This window comes from Patiria miniata, unplaced genomic scaffold (genome assembly GCF_015706575.1).
Source record: "Patiria miniata isolate m_02_andy unplaced genomic scaffold, ASM1570657v1 HiC_scaffold_20, whole genome shotgun sequence".
Taxonomy (NCBI): Eukaryota; Metazoa; Echinodermata; class Asteroidea; order Valvatida; family Asterinidae; genus Patiria; species Patiria miniata.
Window position 1 is genome coordinate 6,179,388 of NW_024037059.1, and position 24,071 is coordinate 6,203,458.

At 37.9% G+C, this 24,071-nt stretch overlaps 1 long non-coding RNA gene across 1 annotated transcript; it reads right to left on the reverse strand.

Annotated features, from left to right (window-relative positions):
• Positions 1-4,968: 4,968 nt before the first annotated feature.
• LOC119728200 lies at positions 4,969-23,705 on the reverse strand. Its single transcript, XR_005271018.1, has 4 exons — positions 23,513-23,705; positions 21,687-21,819; positions 17,623-17,706; positions 4,969-7,003 (listed from the first exon to the last, which is right to left on the reverse strand). It is a non-coding gene; the product is annotated as an uncharacterized LOC119728200 (long non-coding RNA).
• Between the last annotated feature and the right edge of the window lie 366 nt (positions 23,706-24,071).

A 24,071-nucleotide genomic window follows, 5' to 3' on the forward strand; every position in this document is an offset into this window, starting at 1 on the left:
AAGTTCTTCATTTCTTCATGTACATATTTCATCATGACTAGAAAAGTCAGAAGAAAAAGGAAAAGCGAGAAAATCCTAAAGGTATATTTTGAAGAGTCAATTGCACCAGCAAGCCAAATGTATGTCAAAACAGTTCATTTCAAATTTGTAACCAAATTCTCAGCAATAAGTCTAAAATATATTTTCGCTGGATATGTTTGTTTTAAACATCATAAGCAAATTGTAAGGACGTTGCTGCCTGCTAGCGATACTTGCATTCATGTAAGCACCATGGACCAAATCCCAGTGCTTATAGTGTTCTAGCGTGAGAAGAAATGGAGAACTTTTGGGACATTGTTGGTATTGCCATAGACTGAAGACTATCACAGCTCCATGTCACATGTTTTTCCATGTCCAAACTGTCCTTACGACAGTGTAAGACTTGTCGAAAAGAATTTAATTTTCACGAAGACAAAGGACTCAACGACAGCATGTACGGAAAATGCGCATGTGTGTAAATGCAATCCATGTAAACGAACATGTGATATCTTTCAAACTGTACTTTTCAAAATGTTTATCCTATCTTCCGACCTGAAATTGACGGGTAGTTGATTGGAGATACCATCTCGTAACTATGTCTAGTTTAAGTCATGTGCAAATAAGATGCTTATCGGAAAGGATTTATTTATGTTCAAAGTTGAAAGATTTTTCATTTGATGAAAGCATTGAAAGCATTTCAGAAGTATTACATAAAGTACCTAAAAATAAGTAGGTGTCATAACCATTTTGCTTAGTTATGTCATGTTATTCCCTTAAATTGAACCGTGTAGGGAAAAAAAAATCTAAAATGAGATCATATAGGTAAAGATGTGGGGAATTTGCATAGGTTTCATGACGATGTGATGCTGTTCTTGACTAAGGTGACAAGGAACAAGTCTTACTTGTAGATTTACAGCAACTCTTCCATCTAGAACTTTATTGGGAAACATCATTTGCGATTAAAGTGTAGTTCCAGCAAGAATGTTATCTCACCAAGTTTTTGAACTTAAAAGATCATGATTTTCCAATGAGTCATCAGCCAAGATGTGGATGAAAATTGTAGATGTTCAACAAACGACGGATGATTAAGTTACTCGTAAATAGAACTTGCAAAAAGTACTTACTTTCTGCTAATTTAAAACAGGTTTAGACAATTATTACGTGCATCTCTGGGATATGTAACTGGTAGCACTATATTCAGATAAATGATGAAGAGGTACATGTGCATGTAGGGCCTTGATATTTTCTGTAAACTCTAGAAAAAGACCACAAAAATTGCCTGTTTCGGTTTTTCAATATTCACAATTCTCTACGTGTATAGAGTCATTAGTATATTTTTGAAATTGGCATCCATCGTACGATAGTATTCAGATAAATTTCAAATAAAAAACTTGCAGGGATATTGGAAACTTAAACATGCAGGCTAGAAATTTTAACACTCATTTTAAATATATAAAATACAGTCGGACTAAGATTTATGCAGGAAATAGTTCTTAGATGGTACGTAATCTCCGTCAACCCCTTGTGAAAGAAAACGATAGATGAAATGTCGGAATATTTCGCATTTGGCCGTACTTTGCTGTCACGATCGTGGCTAATGTCAAAGACCAAGAAATTAAAAGTACAGTGTTACTTAGGCAGGTCCTGGGAAAATCCAAAATTACCGATATTAATGCAGACAACTGAAAAATAGACACTGTTGTGTTCAATGCCTTTCTTAATTTGGGCTCCTTGCATGAAATACTTTTATGTACTATGTGGTAAAAACCAAAAGAAAACATAGGCTGGTTCTCTGCTAGTCATTACATTCTTTGAATAGAGGAATGGTTGGAACCAGTCCAGAAGTTTGAACATGTTCTTTACTGGTTGGTTATCACCGATTGCAAAATAGGTCTCGTTCAAATGACGTCATTTCCTACAGACCATCCACATGCATCGGCATTTTGAGCGTGAACTTGCGTAACGCGCATCAGCTGCGTCGTATTTCAAACACATTTCGAGCAACAAGCGTGCATGTTTGGAACATTTTCAACATTGCGCAATGCGTGCTTGATTGCGTAGATGAATTCTTCGCGCAACTGTTTGGCACAAGCATTTGAGACTCAACACATACACTGTAAATGCTGCTTTGCCTGCGCCTAAGAGGCGATATATGAAACACAACATGCGCCAACAGGATAACACATGTGTACGAAATTAGGCAGAGAACAAGTAATCCTCTTTTGACGGTCGAATATGCACAAACTTGTAGCCTCTTTGTGTGACAGGAACACACTTGAACACACGTCGTCACTAAAACTTGTTACGTATTGAAGTTTTAAAGCCAAGGCTCGGTGTAGTTAATGCAAGGTGTCCGTTACACCGTTACTGACTTGAAATAGAAAAATCTATGTCCATCCAATGTCAAAAGCGTCAATGGCGTGGTTGCTTAAAGGCAAAGAACATAGACATATTAGTTCAGTGCTTCTATTTGCAATTTTAATTCAATATCTTAGATTTTTCCCAGGACCTGCCTAGGTTTGCATGTGAGCATGTACATTACCTGCCTTATGCAGACACACCTACTCCACTGCAGCCGATTTCACAAAACAGTGTGTAACTTGCGCCATGCGTAGGACTTGCGCAACGAACTTGTTGTGCGGATGCACAATAAGCTTACGATCAATTTCACAAAACTTGGCATAACTGCGCAACTTTTTAAATAGGATAATAACAGCATTTATGATGGCTGTTTGTGTCAGATTGTATCCATTCATGAAAAAGGCATTGCATCACCTCCCCCTGCCATTTTGAAAATATGGCCCGTGGCGGTTTGTTCGACTTTGTTTGGAATTGTGTGGCAACACTTTGAAAAACTGTCGCAGGTATTTAAAATACATGTAGTTATCCATTTATTTCAAAAACAAAGCTGCGAGTGCAATAACTTGCTTGACAATCACAATTTGTAGATAAAATAAATCAATTGTAGTGTCCTACGCCACACAACTTACTTCACCTAAAATAAATGCAAAGTTACGCCGTAATTTGTTGCACAAGTCGCTGATTTAAATGCACTAGGAAACTTTTGTTAAATTGTAGTAACTGAAATGTTGCGCATTGTAGATTCCTGCGCAAGTTTGGCAATAAAGTGTGGCGCAAGTGGACTTACACCACTGCGTAAAGTTTGTGAAATCAGCTGCAGTTTTGCCATGAGAACCATTGGGTTTAATGAGTAACAATGAGGATGTATTTTAAAAATTGTACAGTGCATGAATTATTGAAAACTTCAATTAAACTTAGCATGGGCGACGGGACAGGCTTCCCCCGTGTCATATTGGATGTCACAGTTTCTATGGATGCTGACGGGCAGATTGCTACCACATCATCCACCGAGTCACTGAGCAGTATGGTTCTTCAGAAGGGCACATCCAGGATCAAAGAAGAAAACAAAATGAAATTGGATTCTATCGAGAATGAAATTCAATCTAACCTTTGAATCAACTCATTGATTCGGTATTGTACTGAAATTTTGGCTACCCAGAAGCAACACGTTGCCTAAACTTCTAAAGGCAAGCTGTCTGTTAGACGTGAATTTAACAATAAATAAACAAAGTATTGTGTAGAGCAAACCCAAGTTAAACTTGGAAAACATTTTGTCAACAATTTTGTGCCAAAGCCATTGGCGTATGCAATATAACGAACCAAAGAATATTTTCGAAAGGTGATGACACAACTAAGAGCCAGAAAAGAATGGCTAAAAATTCTTCAGTTGAAAATATAATATTTGTTATCAGAATGAATTCAAATTCTGGAATCTTTGCACAAGAATCTCGTCCTACAATTTATGGAGCTTGAAAATCTTTGCTCCTCTCAATATTTGTTGGAAACATTGAAGTGTGGTTCATGTACATGTACATGCATGTACATGTTCATGCATGTACATGTACATGCAATGTTCATGTACATGTACATGCATGTACATGTACATGCAAGGCATCTTCTAATAGCCTTGACTGAAAATTACACCGAAAATACTCCATGAAAATAAGTAAGGAAATATCTTGCGAATTATTAACTACTTAATCTTTTAGGAAAGTTGTGTGCTACCAAAAGCCTTGTTTACTGTAATGCTTGCACAATAGTCTGTAAAATTTCCATTTGGAACTACCTGTACATCAATACAGGTTAACTTGGTGAATGTTCAGCACAATATTTTTGCAGCTGAAAGTATGTAAAATTAAACTTGTCCTTTTCTGCAAAGGAAAACATTGAGCATTATACGTGTGGTATCATCTACCGTATGTCAGTAACAAATGTACGATTTGTTCGTTAGACGTACATGTTAAATGTAAAAACAACTACTGTAAAAACAGCCTAACAATTAGAGTTAAAACTGTGGAAAGTTACCGAAGTAATTTGTGGCCATTACGATTGATTAAATATTATCCGACACTGGAAATATCCAAGAAAATCTTCATGACAAGGAAACTGAATGCTGGGTATTTTATTTGATCGGATTAATTGGCATGATGTAACTGTGAACGGCTGATATGTTGAGAGGAACAATAACGGAAAAGATGCAGAGTGTCTCTTTAATTGTCGTTCTTAGAGTAGATGGTGGGTTACCGTGGCAACGGTCATAACCAAAAACCCAAAGTACCATCTGCCTTGTAGAAAACTGAACCGATTGTCGGAGTTTAATAGGATCCTTATTATGTTGTTTTCTACTTGGGTTATCCATGATTGCACAACTTGCAAGATCTAGAGGGCGCTGTGTACACTCATCAATAGTTGGTCACAAGTTGGTGTGGGTAGTTGGGTGACTGCTGCTTGTTGGTGTCTGTGGGCGGGGACATGCGTGTGCGCACCGGGGGGGGGGGCCTGTGTGTGGCTGGGCTTTTTTTTTGGTCAGGTAAAAGGTCAAGTTCAAGGTGAAGTTCAAGTTCAAGTTCAAGGTCAAATAAAAAAAAATTAAAATAAAAAAAAATTAAATATACAAGTTCAAACCAGATGGAAATAAAGTTCAAGCAACACCATCTTACAATTTTGGTTAATAATTGTGATTTATTTCATAAACAGCGACCTCAATATTTAGAAAAACCAACTTAACAAAAAATCACTTTAAATATTATAGAATAGCGCCCTCAACATTTTGATAACTTAAAAAAATATATTTGAGAAACAGTGCCCTCAATGTTACATTACTCACCTTGAGTAAAGAGCGCCCTCAGTGTGTTAACATAACTTTAAAGCAGCAAAGTTGAAATGTATACAGGCACAGTTCTATTGGGATAGATTTTTTTTTAAATACAACTCTAAAAATGTATATTCTTCTCTATAAATTTAGCAATTTTTGAAGCAATTTTGTAAAATGAATTCTTTTTGATTAACATTTTGTTCCCATTTTTAGAACTGTACCTGTACACAATATTAAACTTTGCATTTAAGTCATCTAAATTACTTTGGTAATAAAAACACAACACCAAAAAAGCAAAGATTTGTTTTATTCGTTCAAAAATAAACATCAAATCTCTACGAGCACACCATAGGAATGATTTACAGCAATTTACCAGCCAGTGTCACCAAAAAGTTCTATTTTTTGGAACATAAAGTACTAAACTGTATTTAATTATTCATAAGAGTCACATTGCTCTTAAGATTTGGCTAGTTTAAAGTTCTCTATTTGTGCTTTTGAACACATTGATTTCTTTTTACTGAATTTTTTCTTCAATTGAAGTTTCATTTAAAAAGAAAGTTTTTTTTCGGATATTTTCAACATTCTGAAAAATAATGCGCTTTCATTTTGGGCCATCACGCACAACAGTATTTTCTGGCAGCAATTAGAAATCATTGCATATTAACTAAACGTGGTCTGATAATTTGAATTGTTAGAAAAATCTTTTTCTGAGTGAAACTCAAAACTAGCAAGGGGAGATAACTTTAAAAGTTACTTTGATAATTTAAACTGTATGACAATTACGTGTCATTCATTTAAGTGCTTTTTATAAGTGGAAAAGCAGGATCTGAAACTGCGGCATTTGACATACAACTGCAAGGATACTGGCAAAATTCTCTACAATTATTGAGTTTGACTGACTGAATCATTCATATGGTGTGCTCATGTAGATACTTAATTTCTATATAACCAAATAAACCAGGCACATGTCAGGAAAAAATGACTAAAAAGTAATTGTGATAATCAAAATTTTCAATAAAAAGTCATTGTGATAATCAAAATTTTCAATAAAAATCTTAACATTCAATAAAATCAGGAAATTTAGTTAGAAAAGGTGACCCTCTTGTTTTCAAATTTAAAGGGAAATTCTCAATCCTAAGAAATGTTACATCAAACCACACCAACTTTATTGCCAAGGTTTTATTTTGTGCAGCATGAAGCCATTTCGAATAAATAAAGGAGCTTGTTGAAAGGAAAGAGTTCAATGCAAGATCTTGTCGTCAAAGAAATTAGACGTTTTGAAATAAGAGCGGTTTATAGGTTCTTCAAGTCTTGATAATGTAAAGATTATTTACAGATAGTTGATCAAATTTGAGATGAAAAAATTTACTTTAAAACTCTTGTTTTTTTTTGTTTTTTGTTTTACAAAAACCTTTGCAAAAACCAATAATTTATTTGATATATGTGACATGTGCCTGGTTCTACATCTTTATATTTGAATGTACAGGGCAAATCCATGGCAAGGGTTTTCACTTGTTTGAGATTGCAAGGAACACTGTGCAAAATCCTTCATTTAGAATTCCAGCTCTCATTGCTACTATTTTATTTAAAATTATGAAAATCTTTTAAGCCTCACAAGCTTCTTTGGAATGCTTCTTCAGCCAAAACTTCCTAGTTTTGATTATGTTTCTAGATATGAGTTTGCCATAGATTTGCCCTTTCCCTAAGACGATTCCATCCAATCTTCCCGAGGAGAGTCCGACCGGTTGGCATCAGATCCAGACGTCAGGAGCAGCATCAATAGATTCCGGACTTCAAAGCCTTCACAGACTTGGCACATATTGGGAGAAAAGGAAAACAAAATGGAATAACATGCATTAGTTCAGTAAATTTTACAGTTGTAACGAAGAAAGGTCGTAGAAGATGTCTCTCGTAATTTAAAATGACAAGGGTGGCCACAATACTGCAACTCAGATTTAACAACCAAAACTCTCTAGGGGTATAACATTTCATGTTATGACTGGAGGATTCAGGACTGTTAGGGTTAATGAGGGATTCAAATACAGAAATACTGTTTCTATAAAAAAAACAGTGTGGAGTGTCAGTACGTTTAATGTTTGCAAGTGAAAAGCTACAGTAGTGGCCACCCTGCTAGAACACAAACATAATTCTCCATTTGCCAATCAAAGCTGAACTCTGCCTTGTCTGGTTCCCTGCTCCCATTGTCCTGACTTCCAAAATGGGGACAGGTAGCTAGCACTGAATCCTGAATCCATTAGGAGGCTGTCTCGTAATGTATGTAAATTATATACATACATGTAACTTGCATAGGTCTGAATCCCGCATCCTGAATTCAAAATCACAAAGGTAATGTTTGCCCGCACCCAAACTATTGCAAAATGGCAATTTGCCAAGAATGTGCAATTTCTGAGGTGATGAGCTTTGATTTTTTGCTGAATTTGAATGTGTCTCTGGCAAATATCAATAAGACAGGGGCATAACTGTTCAGTATTTAAAACCAATGCAATTCAAATGCTTGAAAGTTGCCTTAATTCAAGACACTGACGATTTTGCATACTTTTTGTGATAAGACAAGAGTAAGTTTTTTATAGCCATGTGTTCAACTACCGTCCATGCACGAACAAAGCTAAAAAGGATTAAAAAATAAACAATTCTTCATTTGCAGCGATCATCCAATCAATGGCTTTTAATTGGAGCTAGCTAGCAGTCCCCATGCATATTTTAGTGTGGGGGGCACTTTATACTCTGCCTTGTCTATAACACCTCACCACTTGAAGTACTTTTTTCCAGTTATCAACCACTGTTTAATTAAAAAACAATATGCAGTGCTAGAGGAAAATAAGCCATCATTAAAAGAAATCTTTGCAATGTATTGATCCAGTAGGAGTAAATATTTGAAAATTTAAAAAAATAAATCATACAAAGGCAAACAAATTTTGATAGAAACGGACTGCATCAAGGAATGATATTGGAAATAAAATTCAAGCATGTACTCGCAGTAATCCATCAATTCATAAACAGTAGTCACATTTTGACTAGAAAATAGATGGAAATGATTTGTGCCTTGTGAGATTATTTGATATGTTTTAGTTTGCTATAGTCATTGAATGAAAACAGTTGTCACTGGGTTAGAATCCTTTGCAATGAAAGACTCAGATAAATGCTTTGAACCAATCATCAATCCTGCATTGCCAAGTTGTCATCAATTTGATTATCACATCGGTAATTATTCTTGAAACCATGTTCAACTGGAAAAACAAGTCTACAATTACAATGACAGGAACATTTCTACTCTTACCATATCTTGCCATGCTATTTACCTTTTAATCTAAATGCCCAGCTTTTCTTTCACATTTGGAATAATTGGAAAGCACACTAGCAAAAATCCTAAAATCTGTCTCAATTTCTTCACATGTAAGCAACGGTTAAATACAAGTTTTAATAATTTTAAAGTCATGGAACATTTTCTGGTGAATGGCCTTTTGGAGGGTATTTTCCCTTCTTATTTACACCATGAATAGTGAAGATAAAAATCCATTTGAGCAAGTTAAGATGGGACAAAAGGTTCACGGAGCACACTCTTATTTCTAAAGAGTAAACATTCACTCTTTTCCAGGTGAATATTCACTCCCACCGACTGGAACTAGGCAACATATGTTGCAGAGTGAAATTCATTTAATGGAATAGATTGAATTTTTATTAAAGTTTAGCTGGATTTATTCTTTTCAGAATATTTGAATGTGAAATTAGAGTGATTTTCACTCTGAATTAACTGATCCCTAGTTGGGACCAATAAATACATGTACATGTACGTGTCGACAAGAAAGTTACCGTTGACAAAAAAGTTTCATTTGACAATAAAAACCCAACCTTACAAAATACAATGACTCAAATTACCATTGCACGAGTGCATACATGTAAATATTTTTCTATTTTCGAATGTTAAAAATAGCAAAAATCTTTGATTGATGATCAAATTTTCAAATATATGCAGGATATTTAGGACAGCCCCAATGTTCACGCCTGTCGTCTGCTTTAACAAATAATCAGAATTAAACTACCTTTTTATTTTCTTACTAATCTTACAAACACGTATATCAGTTAAACAAAAATGAAGAGAAGCATTTTAAATTCTTTTATGTTTCTAATAACCAGTTCACGCCAGATAACGTGTCTTCACACAAATGTTTTCGGCATTCAGAACAGATGACAGATATAAACATGCAGGGAGCGAGGCCAGAAATATGATGTCAGCAACCCGCACGCAGTAAACGAGGCTGGAAATATAAAGTGATGCCCGAGGGTAATCCCGCGTCTCGCTCCGTTCTGGTCAAAATATTCCTGACATAAACTGGTTAATACGAAAGTCAGTTTAAAATGATACGCCGTCACCGCCAGCCAGGGCATACATGTACACCCAACTGACACCCTGATGTTGGGCCATTCCAAGGATCAAGCATGTTATTCTTCCCTAACCTATATATTTATGATATCATTACTTGTTTCTCATTTGGAGGTTTGTGGAGGAGGGTAAAACAGGTTTCCCTCAAATGTAAAGATACGCCATCACCAGCCAGATAATATATCCAACTGACACCCTGATGCTAGGCCATTACAAGGATCACGCGCACTACAGTCTATTAATCCAACCATAACTATAATTACTAATTACTACGTTAATCGGAGGCTAAATTTGACACTCTACAACAAGTACAAATATATATCGGGAAAGATTTGAAGCCATGAAAAAAGAAACCATATTTTCCTAGTTTGGATCACCAAGTCCTGACAAAACTAAGTCCATAATGTCATGTCTATTTATATATTTGCTGCTGGAGGGGAAAAAGATGTTGCATGGAGGAACTACATGCTGCCACTTGCTACTGGTGGGGAGATGTCACCATGATGAACTGTAACAAACCTAGACTGTCTGGAGATGTCACCATGATAAACTCAGTGTCACAGATATAGACTGGCTACTGTGGCTGAAGAGGTGTCACGATGCATTATGAACTGTCACAGTTTTAGACTGGCTCCTGGGTAAAGAGATGTCACCATGGTGAACTCAGTGTCACAGATCTAGACGGGCTTCCGGGTGAAAAGGTGGTCACCGGTGTCACGATGCATTATGAACTGTCACAGGTCTAGACTGGCTACTGAGTGAAAAGATGTCACCATGATGAACTGTCACTGGTTTAGACAGGCTACTGGGTGAAGAGATGTCACCATGATGAACTGTCACAGGTCTAGACTGGCTACTGGGTGAAGAGATGTCACCATGATGAACTGTCACAGGTCTAGACTGGCTACTGGGTGAAGAGATGTCACCACAATGAACTGTCACAGGTCTAGACTGGCTACTGAGTGAAGAGATGTCACCATGATGAACTGTCACAGGTCTAGACTGGCTACTGGGTGAAGAGATGTCACCATGATGAACTGTCACAGGTCTAGACTGGCCACTGGGTGAAGAGATGTCACCACGATGAACTGTCACATGTCTAGACTGGCTACTGGGTGAAGAGATGTCACCATGATGAACTGTCACAGGTCTAGACTGGCCACTGGGTGAAGAGATGTCACCATGATGAACTGTCAAAGGTCTAGACTGGATGCTGGGTGAAGAGATGTCACCATGATGAACTGTCACAGGTCTAGACTGGCCACTGGGTGAAGAGATGTCACCATGATGAACTGTCACGGGTCTAGACTGGCTACTGAGTGAAGAGACGTCACCATGATGAACTGTCACAGGTCTAGACTGGCTACTGGGTGAAGAGATGTGACCATGATGAACTGTCACAGGTCTAGACCGGCTACTGGGTGAAGAGATGTCACCATGATGAACTGTCACAGGTCTAGACTGGCCACTGGGTGAAGAGATGTCACCACGATGAACTGTCACATGTCTAGACTGGCTACTAGGTGAAGAGATGTCACCATGATGAACTGTCACAGGTCTAGACTGGCCACTGGGTGAAGAGATGTCACCATGATGAACTGTCACGGGTCTAGACTGGCTACTGAGTGAAGAGACGTCACCATGATGAACTGTCACAGGTCTAGACTGGCTACTGGGTGAAGAGATGTGACCATGATGAACTGTCACAGGTCTAGACCGGCTACTGGGTGAAGAGATGTCACCATGATGAACTGTCACAGGTCTAGACTGGCTACTGGGTGAAGAGATGTGACCATGATGAACTGTCACAGGTATAGACCGGCTACTGGGTGAAGAGATGTCACCATGATGAACTGTCACGGTTTTAGACTGGTTCTGGGTGAAGAGACGTCACCATGATGAACTGTCACAGGTCTAGACTGGCTACTGGGTGAAGAGATGTCACCATGATGAACTGTCACGGTTTTAGACTGGTTCTGGGTGAAGAGACATGGTGAACTCAATGTCACAGGTCTAGACTGGCTACTGGGTGAAGAGATGTGACCATGATGAACTGTCACAGGTCTAGACCGGCTACTGGGTGAAGAGATGTCACCATGATGAACTGTCACGGTTTTAGACTGGTTCTGGTTGAAGAGACATGGTGAACTCAATGTCACAGGTCTAGACTGGATGCTGGGTGAAGTGATGTCACAGTGGTGAACTGTCCAATTTAGACTGGCTCCTTGGTGAAGAGATATCACCCTGATGAACTGTCACAGGTCTGGACTGATTTCTGGTAAAACAGGCACAACCTGTTAAAAGGTGTAGTCCAGCTCAAGACGTTACTGCGATGAACTGTCACATGATTCCATTTCCCAAGTGTTAGAGACAACTCTTGTGTGAGCAGCCCAAGGTGAAGTTGACGCAGGATCAGCTAATTTCTATGTCCACTGTCGCAAGAATTTAAGTCCTCTGAGCCAATCAGTTCAGTGACTGGGCTTTCATGAATCAACATACTGGTACGGATGTGTTCAATCACCTGTTAACTCTGGTGTTCTTGAATGGAAAAGTTCTAGGTGCTGTATCCGGTTAAGACTGAAGATTCTCTCCAAACGGCAAGTTTGTTTCTTTTGTGAACAATCAGTGTTTTTTTTCTCTCCAAGAAGTTACTCATTGCTGGTAACAAGGATCCAGACTACTAAAAATATGGTTTCTTACTTTAGATGGCAAAAGTATACTAATATATATTAAGTCAAGGAAATTTAAAAACAACTAACATTTGCAAATCTGGTGTGTACGTGTGCATACTAGAAAATGTTATTTTAACATAAATACCGGCAATTTTAGGGGGAAAAAGACATGTTTGGGTTTTAAGGCTAAAAAAATTAAAAAGTTCTGCTTCCGATTACATGGCATTCGAAAATAGGGTAGGCAGGTAGGAATTTATTTATTTATTTTTGTGCCAATTTTTTTGTGTACGATCATATGGAGGCATCTGGGTGTAGTCAAGGGTAAAAGGTACATGTAGAAATTGATGGTTTTGTGGGTTTTTTTCCTCATTTTTCCAATAAAAAAATTAGAGTAGGGGCTGTCAGAATAGGGTACATGTAGTAGGTAAAGAAACCGGAAGCAGAACTATTTTTTTTGGCCTAATACTTAGAATGGCCATGAATTTGAAAGGGGATGTTCAGCATTCAAATTACACTGTGCCTAGTGTTAGAAAATCATAGCTTTTGTTCCCATATCTGGGAACTCAAAAAAGTAGGATGAGTATTCAGAATTTAATTGCAGATTTTTTTTGCATTTTGGACTTTAATTTTTAATTACAAAAAGGAGGAGTGAACAATTCAGCAGATAAAGAGTAATTCAGTCTTCTGTTTTCATCACAGGCTGCTTTTATATAAACTACAGTAACTTGGTTCAACTGTAGGCGTATCCAATGCCAAAACACAATACAGTTTGCAATGGATTTCGTCTGGGTTTAAATTTTCAATGTAATTTGCACTGAAATTGCACTGTCACCCACTGAAAGTAGGGAACAGATGATTTACACTTAAAAGTTACTGTAAGATTGAAAAAAAAAGTTGGAAATGAAGACATGACAGGAGTGGAAACTCAGTCTATCTGATTGAGTAAATTTCATTCCGTTTATGTCTCATGCCTGAACTGAAATACCCAAACAGCCTCCCACTGCACAAAAGGCTTTAAAATGAAACATAAATATCAACAGTAGAGCTTTCAAAGAAGAAACTCATTAGTGAATAAACTGATAAATGTTTGATGCTTACATCATCAAAAAAACTGAGAGCAAAATTTGCCACTTTGGTTTAAAAAAAGGCCGCTACAATTTTAAGAACAACATTATTCTAGACGACTTTGTATAGTATGATAAATTGGCGAAAAATAAAATTACACTATTCATGAAATTTATATAAAATTCAAATCAGACTGTTGATTTAAAATTGATGCAAAATACAAGTCTCGTTTCTTTTTTTAATTTTCCACTGCAAAGTTAATGCAGGTCCTCTACTGAAATCATGTTTTGCTAAAGAATGCCATCACAATAATTAGCAATACAAGTTTTCTTGAGTTCATTTTGCATATTACCTGTGCGTGTATGGCAATATGTCAAAATGATACCCAGCAAAACCTTATTACAAGTATATACACACAAAATTAAGCACAATACAAAAAACGAAGGGGAATAAATAACAGAAGTTCTATTAATTTTTTTTCTTCAGTCAGTTAAAAAAATAATGCAGATTTGTTGTTATTGAATCTGCAAAGCAAGCGTATAATACCAAACTGGTTTTTAATTAGGGCCTATATTTTCTGTTTCAAAGTGATGGCATTCTACAACAGTTGAATATTCCATTCAACATTTTTTTTTTAGAATTCACTGGGATTTAAACTATCACCGAAACACAACTGTCGAGTTAATTAAACAAATTTGGCCAAGGTCAAGCATAGAGTCCTAGCCATGCACACATTCAATCGAAGAGATTCTATCTGATATACACTACATCTAGGAGAATAAGTGTAAGCACAAATATTGACCAGGGCTATAATGAATGGAGGAGCTGCTTAACCATAGAGCTATATTAAATTACTAGAGCACTAACTCCTCATTCTTGCGCGCGGAGACGCTTTGAAGTCTCTCTGGGCGCAGACATTTTGAATTTATGTGCGTGTTTGTAAAACACAATCAAAATAGATGGATTGAATTTTAAAAGTGTACTCTAAATGCAACGCGCAAGTAGAAGATACGCAAACAACTTAAGCGCGCCATGACAGTTCAACAAACGTCACCGCGAAAAGTACCCACAGCGGAGGGACGCGCACACGTTGCGCTGTTTGCGTAGAGCAAAATGAAACGCTATTTGCTGATCGTGCGTTTCGGTTTGGGGCGTATCGGCTTTGATGACGCACCGGTATGGAATACAAATGCAGATATGCAAATAGCCGTACAAAAGCTGTACAAGGCTTGCGCACAAACATGGATGCGCCCATCAGGCATTGCTTTGTGCATCGAGTTAGCGCTCTAGTAATTTAATATAGCTCTATGTGCTTAACTCATCTAAATATATATCATCAGATAAATATTAATATTGGCTCGTACTCATGTTCTACAGGTTGTAGGCCTAAAATTATTGCCTCAGTAGGGTGTCAGTAAAACCAAGATGTTGTACATGCCATCTCATGATCATGTTTCATAATAACAAATGAGAGAAATTGGATTTTGGCTGGTAAAAATTTGACTTTATTTTTGGAAATATTGGCATGGTACAACATCTAATTAACAAGTTCAAATTAATTTACACACAAAAAACAACCAGAAGTACTTCACAGAAATTCAATGGTTCTTTTAAGTGGATTCCAACATTTTAAGGATATCCACAACTGGGACAATATACTTACCTGTCTATTATATTTTTTATTTTATTTTTTGCAACAAAAAAGGAGAGATAAGAATTCACAATCGTTTTAGTAATATTGTTTTTACAACAAAACATTGGAATCCAAATAAAAGAATTTAGCCTTGCTCTCATCAATCTTTACAAATATAGGAAAGGTCTATTTCCATGTCATTTCAAAGTAAAGAATAAGGCATTTAGATTTGTAGGTAAAGAGCATGGCAAGATATGGTAAGAGTAGAAATGTTCCTGTCATTGTAATTGTAAAACTGGTTTTCCCATTGAACATGGTTTCAGGAATGGTTACCAAATGTGATAATCAAATTGATGATAACTTGGCAATGCAGAATTGATGATTGGTTCAAAGCATTTATCTGATTCTTTCATTGCAAAGGATTTTTAAACAGTGCAACTGTTTGCATTCAATGACTATAACAAAATGTCGAAACCAAATCACACAGTGGCATTTATAAGAATTCATCAATTTTGTGCAAAGCAAGGTAGACACTTTCATTCAAATAAAAATAATTGATAATTTTGTCTAAAGGTATAGGGTCAATTGTGAGCAGTGTGAATTATAAAAATAGCTAAGGACTAACCCTTTAAAAGCACTTGCATTGCATGACTTCCATTTGCACAATTACAGCAATATACTTCACACTATCTTGCTGCATTCACATTATGACTTTTTAGAAACATTCTTGTCAAAACCTGACTGACTGTTGGAAACTTTATTGTTGGAAACTTTATTTATGCAAACTTGATGTATGTAAATTTGCATCTTGAATTTGAGCATGTTAATTTTTAAACTGCAAGGAAGGACAAGGTTTTACAAACCTGATAGACCCCAACTGAATCTCAACAATGCAAGAAATCGCTATAAATTTATTTTATCTCAGACAGGAGATGACTGAAAATAGGGCTTCACTTTATTTTCACATTTTTATGTGTTATGTGGAGGACTAATAATCAAAGCAAGTGGGTAAAATCACATCAACTAAAAAAACGAATCAGTTTCAAAAATGAATCAGTTTGTGTATTTGAAGGATTTGAGATTTGTTAAAAAAGCCTGTTTAGGAAATTGTACATCTTTTGCAGGGGCACTTTTTAAAACAAAGTGAGTGGACAAGGCAAAGGCAGAGTTCAATTCACCACTTTTGGTTTCATAGCTGCTTTCTTATTTACATCAATTGATTTTGTTTGGGTTACATGGACATTACGGCCTGGAATATACGCCCAATTGGGATACAGAAACGCATTTTAAATGACTTAATATCCATTGGAAATAGCATTTCAATACGTCCACTTAAAAACTAGGAATTTTGGGGGTTATTTTTGCAAAAATCTCAAAAATCGAGCTGTTGAGTGCTAGTTGTGAACGGACGTGCAAGAAACAACATTTGTGTGTATTGGTGCTGTGTGTATTGTGTGACACACACACACACACAACATGTACTATAGGCCTACATTGAAAAGACATGGCTTGAAATACATATGCTTATGCCACAAAATGTTCCCCACATTTGATGTAAACAAGGTTTTTTTTTCTTTTCTCAGGAACGATAAGATAATAGGTTGTTTTCCTTTCAACAAGACCTTTGAAATAGGATGAGTAAACAATAACAAAATGTCATGTTTGGGGATTTCAGGCCGTAAATGTCCCTGTAACCCTAAACCCTAGGATATGACAAATATTACAAGTGACAGTTTCAGAACTGTTAAGGATAGAATTATGTAATCCACACTCCATCAAACCACTAGACCATGCATGAAAGATTACCAAGAACTTTAGCTATTTAGAAAAGTAAGCAGTTGCTGTAAACGAAGAATGGGAGCTCTCCAGAAACTATGTAAAGTCCCATTCAGAATTTTCCAAAATATCGGTTTCTCATAATTTTCCACTGAGCTGAAACCTCAACAGGCTAGCTTTTGAACACATGCTTCTTTTGATTTTAAGTCGTGTTAACATTGGAAACGAACGAAAGGAATAAAGAGCAAGTGATCTTACATGTATATGCCTTCAAGTCAATAAATCCACTGCTCATCATTTTTGGAATAACTGAGAAATTTCAGTGGTGTACACATTGAAAACAATTGAGACATTGAAACATTGAATCCTTACTCCTCAAAATGCAATTGAATCAGCTCAACATTTTTTTGTTTACTTTTACCTTCAGGAGTTTCCAAATTTTTTGGCAACTGTGTAGTGGCCCCTCTTTAGTTTTGATAAGATTAAAGTCAAAGGTGTTTTTGTTTATTCCAAAATGACTTTTGTCTGACTAAAGCAGACTTCTCCTCGTTCTCATGACATGCTTTTTTTGGTGGTAATATTGAACAGTTTGGTAAGTGCCGTGCAAATCAACACAGTTTCGCATGTTCACTGTGATCTTCTATCAGTGCTTTAACCAAAAATTTGTCTCAATAAACAAAAACCCTGGCCTCTATCTAGGGCATACCTGTTGGTTTGTAATATCACTAACTAGTTTGGTAAGTTTAATAACCTAAAAGCAGATTTTTGTTCTTTATAAGGAACAGGGCCCTACACTACACAATCGCCAATTTGTGGGACCAAGTCTAGCTTTGATGGAATGTGGATAGGTATAACACTGACCAAAGCATTACAAACTCACCTTCTACAGTGTTGCTTTCTGTAGTTGGAGGTCCAAAACCATGGAACGTTGGGTGAGCTATCAGTATAGGCAAAATGCAGACAGCTGTTGGTAAAAACAATTTTAAAAAAGTAAGAATCTACATGTACATTACAACCAGAATTTGTTCAACTTCTAATTATGGTATTATCGCTGGGAGTTTTTCAGAAATGACTGCAGAATTTTACTTGAGGTAATGGGTCATGCACCTCCTTCATTTATCTCATCCTACAACAAATGTCAAGTAAAAAAAGGAATTTTAACCCTAACTCCCTAGGGGGTGTGCAAAATTATATTGAAATTGGAGGATTCAGGACTGTTAGGGCTATCATGCATCAATGTGTGGCTCTAAATACGGTGGAGGCCTGTACGTATGTCATCCTGACTCGCTGGCTATCTTTAACATTGATCTGTCATAACTCCCAATGTGATTTAGGCATCAGTCCCAACATCTCACCCTTAACTCTCTCCCATAAATGAAAATTTATTGCAGCCTTAAATTGTATTTATTTACAGGTTAAGCTTCTCAATTTTCCAAATGTAAAAAGCACAACATTTTGATTCCACTTTTTGCCTCCATCGTGGTAAGCAATTGCAATTTATGCAAACAACAAAATACAAGAATTTCTTAGCGAATTATGTTTCTGATTTTGAGAGAAAAAAGTCTTAAATAATTACGACCCCCTAGTTAGAAAAATTTGGAAACTTTCTTTTGCCTCAATATGAAATTGCATAACGCATCATGATCAAAATTTTTATATAAAGACTTAATGGAGATTAAAAGTTTATCACAATTCAACATCCCTTATTTGACAGCTTTAGTTGGGGAATTTTCCCTTAAAAAAAAAGAAAGCTTCCCTTAACAGGATCACCACCGGGAAGGTAGCTGTCATGATCCCATGTTAGTAGAGAGAGAAAGAAGGGGGGGGGGGGGGAGGGCCAGAAATTAGATGGTGCGTGCAAGAGATGGAAAGGGAAGGTAGGGGTGGAGAAAAGAGGAAGCAGGGAGGAGGAAAGGTAGAAATGAAACAGTGCGTGCAAGTGACAAAAGAAAAGAGTAGGGGTGAAGAGGAGAAAAAGAGGAAGCAGGGAAGGTAGGCAGAAATGGAACAGTGCGTGCGAGAGAGCGACAGAAAAAAAAGAGTACAGGTGTATAGGAAAGAGGATGAAGGAAAGATAGACATGGTACGGTGCGTGCAAGTGGTGCGTGCGAGTGATGGTAGTAAGAGGAAAGAGGGTAGGGGCTGAGGGTAGGGATGGTGGGTAGAGGGAAGGGTGGAGGAATGTACGGTGATGAGCCGGTCAGGAATCACCAGGGAGGAGTAGGGATAGTCTTGTCTCAACTGTGGCTGCAGTGCAATGACCAGCTCCAGCGTTTCACAGGTGAGATGCACTTTAAAAACTTGAAGGACCATATACTCAAGCAAATGGTTACTACTAAAAAGTCACTGTAAGCTAACCACACAGCCAGTTGGCTTGTGGTATAAATCAAGAGTACACAATTGAATAGCCATTTTCCCCTACCCTTTTGTGGGCAGGGTTTTCAATTCAATTAAATGGCAGAAGCAGAATCATTTATCGAGACTTCTTGCAGTAGGGGCCCTGTCACACTTCTGCGTATCCTAATTCCTTATGAGTTGCGCATTGACATTTTTTTCATACGCAGTCGTATGCACAATACGCACCTCATTTGCATCTCTATCGTTTTGTGTAAGTTTTATGTACGCAGGCATACGCATGGTACGGCCCAGTACGCTGGATAGTTTTGGGCATGCACAAAACTACGCTGCGTACGCTGTTACGCAGGTCATAAGTTATAAAAACGCAGTGCATCGGTCCCACATCGGTCGAGCGCGGTACGAGTACGGTATGTGTTCATGGGGAATAAGCCATTCATACGCGGTAATACGCAGACCTCCTATATTGGACATATACATAGCGTACTTGCAGCGCAGATACAACGCACGATGAACGAACTCATATCGAATGCCGACGTATTGCACGAATTAGTACCGCTGGTCCTGCGCAGTGGATGCGCTGAATTCGTTACTTGTTCGCTAGATATGCGTCGCACATTAGTCAAAGCAATCAAAAAAATTTTGACGTTTTTGATCGTACGGCTGCGTATTGAAAATTGTTGATAAGGACCTCATAAGGAATTGGGATACGCAAAAGTGTGACAGGGGCTTAAGCTAACAAAAATGAAAGTTCAAATTACATGAAAACTACAACTTTTGGGCAAACTTCCTCTTTTGGGGGCAGGACACTCATAATTAGGGTGTGGGGAAATTACAAATTTGCTAAATAATACAATGTCAATCCAAACCCAAGTCATATTTTCCCCTGATTTTGGCATTAGCAGTAAGCAGTAAATAAAACAGCATATTCCAAATTGCATTTCAATTTGATGTAAGAGTAAGTGCACTTTTTTTAGTGAAAAAAGTAACATTTTTGATAACAAAAATAGTTATGATATAAATGAGCACTTTTGTCTTTGAAATACATTTTGTACGTATCAATTACAGTAGATGCCAAAGTTTGACTGTCTATTCTTGGAATCAAATCCATCACAAACATGGGACACTTGAGGATGGATTGAAGAAAACTTTTGAAGGATTTAAGGAAGGAATCATTTTTTTAAATCGTTAAATCTCACATCATATTTATATTCTACATGTAAGTGACTTCCAGTTGTCAAATAGAGGCTAGCGTATGCCTACATGTACATTGTATAGTTCTTGTATAAACATTATTTTTATCATCAATTATGCCTAATGCCTTATCATGACTGGTAAAACAAGCATGTAGAGTTGTCAAGACAAAACAAATGTATCACGGAAGAATTGAAAAAAAAACAACACATTCAAAACTGTGTTTTTTCAATAACAGGAGCAAAATAATTGCCAAACCTTAAAATTTTCCTATTTTAATCTACTGAATGTACCTGAATCCAACATTGACTTCACAATTCAAACTCACTGTTCATTTGGGCCTCAAAATTATCTATGCATGAGCATGGGCGTCGCCACAATTTTTTTCTAGAGGGGGCAAAACATATTTTTCCCAAAAAAATCCTGTATTTCTCAACATTTTCTCGATTTATTAGTTTTAGAGGAGGGCAGTAACATTTTGCCCCCCCCCCCAACCCATTAAATTTACACCAATATGACTTCGCGCCTCCTTTTCTAATCTTCTCTTTTTTTCTCTTTTTTCTTCCCTTTTTTCCCCTTTTTTTCCTTTTCCAGGGGGGGGGGATGGGTGGGCAAGCACCCCCCCCCTTGCGACGCCCATATGCATGAGCATGCCCCCAAACACCAATGAGTCTATTACATAAATTCACGCTGCATCACTTGTCCAAGTATTAACCCCGTTTGGTTTGACCGTGCTCATGCAATTGTGACATTCAAAACGTTGCTTAGTATCCATTTTACAGGACCAGGGTTCAATTATCATGCTCTATATGCCTCGTTGCTGCAAAGGGCTCCGTGAAGTCTGTTTGATTTTCTTCGCTGTTGTTTGCACTAGTAATAGTGAATGTCCCAGGCCTTCACATGATTGAATTTCTATGAAGCCGATTCTTGGCTCTGGACTTTGTGGACAGAGGATAGGTTATTTTTATCTAGAACTGATTGTTTTGGTCATTTGGCCCCTTTCCCCCTGAATTACAATGTATTTGAGCAAACGTTATTACGATATTTTTTTTTTCACACATTTTAACTTACTGTTTACTTTAAAGTTGAAAACCATGTATTTTCTTCTTCATAGTTTCTTGCATTTTATTTTGGGAAAGGGAATTTTTGCAACGATGCATTGGGGCATTTGTTCTGAGGACTAATACGAGCGCTTAGCACAAAATGTCTTACAGTGTGAGGTCCTGGGCACGCTAAAGGGCCCCAGGAAATTTTAGAATCCAGATGCTCTGCGGTACAGTCTGAGGTAACCAATGCATTATGTAAGGTATGCCCCTACAAGCCTCGGATGTGTAAAATATGTTTTCTAATTTCTGTCTTATAAAAGTTTACTACAAAAAATTCTGAGGCACTCACCAATTTGGAGCTCTCAGTCATCCTGAAAGCCAGAAAAGATGTAATTATGACCTCAGGATGGTGCCTCATCCCTGGCCCTCACAGGCATCCTGAGCTGCAACCTGATGCACGGTTACACGGTTGTGTACAAAGTCTATGGAGAGTCAAGAAAATTATTTAAGTATTTCCTAACAAAATTTGAAATGTTTCTCAGTCCCAAATCAAGGGCGGATCCAAACACAATTGTTTTTGGGGGCCAAAAAAGTTTTGTAGTCCCCCAAAATCCAGCTGGATTTTTTGGGACCCACTTTTTGGGGGACCAAAAAATGTTTTGGTCCCCCAAAAAGAGGGTCCCCAAAAATGCGGCGTGGGGTTTGGGGCCCACTTAAGGGCCTTGAATTTTTTTGGATTCTACTGTAGTCTGTAGATCGATGCTCTGTGGTGCCATCTGAGGATATTTCTGATATGACCACTTTAACCAAATCTTTTGGAGGAAAGATGGTGGTATACACGTAGCCCCACTAGTGTGGCCGTCGGTATGCTGCGCTGAACCCAAGGCCACACACCGTGGTCTGCGCACTACTGAGGACGTTTTCATAAATTCAACAGCGAATTTCTTACATATGGTTGTATTCTACGATGTTCCAACTTTCACTTCTGGGATGCTTGGGTGTAATGATGTTCAATTTTCCAAGATATTCTTGAATCTTTCTGGAGCCCATATGCACTCGTGAAACGTCTGGTGATGGCAGCCATTTTGAATGGGACAAGAGATGACCTCAAGCTGTGACGTCGCGTTTATGCAAATTGCTTGTTGAGCGCGCGAGGGCGCGAGTTGCAAATGCGACGGCTGTTTCCTGTGCCGTAGATCCTGAATAGAGATCGGTGCACATGGCCCCCTGACGATAAATGCATGGTACAGGAAACAGCCGTCGCATTTGCAACTCGCGCCCTCGTGCGCTCGACAAGCAATTTGCATAAACGCGACGTCACAGCTTGAGGTCATCTCTTGTCACATTCAAAATGGCTGCCATCACCAGACGTTTCACGAGTGCATATGGGCTCCAGAAAGATTCAAGAATATCTTGGAAAATTGAACATCATTACACCCAATCATCCCAGTAGTGAAAGTTGGGACATCGTAGAATACAACCATATGTAAGAAATTCGCTGTTGAATTTATGAAAACGTCCTCAGTAGTGCGCAGACCACGGTGTGTGGCCTTGGGTTCAGCGCAGCATACCGACGGCCACACTAGTGGGGCTAGTATACACGGTGCCTGCCTTTATTGTGACACCACTTTAAAAAAGAAAGGGTTTCGTTAATTTTTTTGGGGGGGGGCATGGCCCCCGTTGGCTCCCCCTGGATCCGCCCTTGACCCAGATTTTTGTAATGAATAACCTTCATTGCGTCGATATATGAAGAAAAAAAGTGGCGTCAGGTTGCAACATTTTTTGCACAAAAATCTCTCTCAGGAAAGATTCCCATATCTGGCCAACACTTTTCACCCTGTGCACAAACAGTATGAACTGGTCTGAAAATTGTTGTGTTTTCTCAGTATTAAATAGGATATTTTCCCTGCTAAATTTGACTTTTTAGGACATATTATCACTTTCAGACGGCTGATAGGTCACTGAAGGGAAAAATTAGTGATAGCAATATATGGGAATCTTTCCAATTTGTCTCCCAACAGAGGGGTTAAAGTACATTTTTACCACAGCATGGAAAATGGCATTGGAAAAGAGGGCAAACTACGTGTGGCATGATCCCACATGGAGCTATAGCTCCGTGGTAGGACTGTCCAGTAAGAATGACACTTTTCTCGCCTATTTTTATTTTTAACGTACCAAGAAAATGATGGTGAAAACTGTTGTTTCTCGGACTCCCGCCTTGATCCAGTTATTGTTCTTCTTGAAAACTCGAAGAAGCTGAAAGAGTCTTGCAAATGTCTTCAAGCACAAACAGTCGGCAGCCATTTTCATGCGTGTTTTCCAAAATGGCGTCCCGTCGGTTCAGCGCACAAGAGGCCGCACGTGCTCTCCTATCAAAGGGAAAATTTTTCCGCCCACAGCTGAGCCAATCACAGAGCTCAAATCTCCGTGTGGACCAATCAGTGTTTCGCTAAGCCTGGACGCCAAAACAAACATTTGAATAATTTGCATATGCATCGGTTCATTTAAAAACGAGTCTTTTTAAAGTTAGGAGAAAATGGTACATGTGGTTTTCCTTTCAATTCATTCTGGGACAACTGTTTAGAATATAGAACCCAGTGAAAATAACAATGCTTTTTGTTTACCGAAAACTTTTAAGTTCAAATTACTGTGTAAGCAGCACTTTGGTTTATTTTAAAGTGTTGTTTGCTTAAGAGAGAATTTGAGAGTATAAATAATATATTGTTTTTGAAAT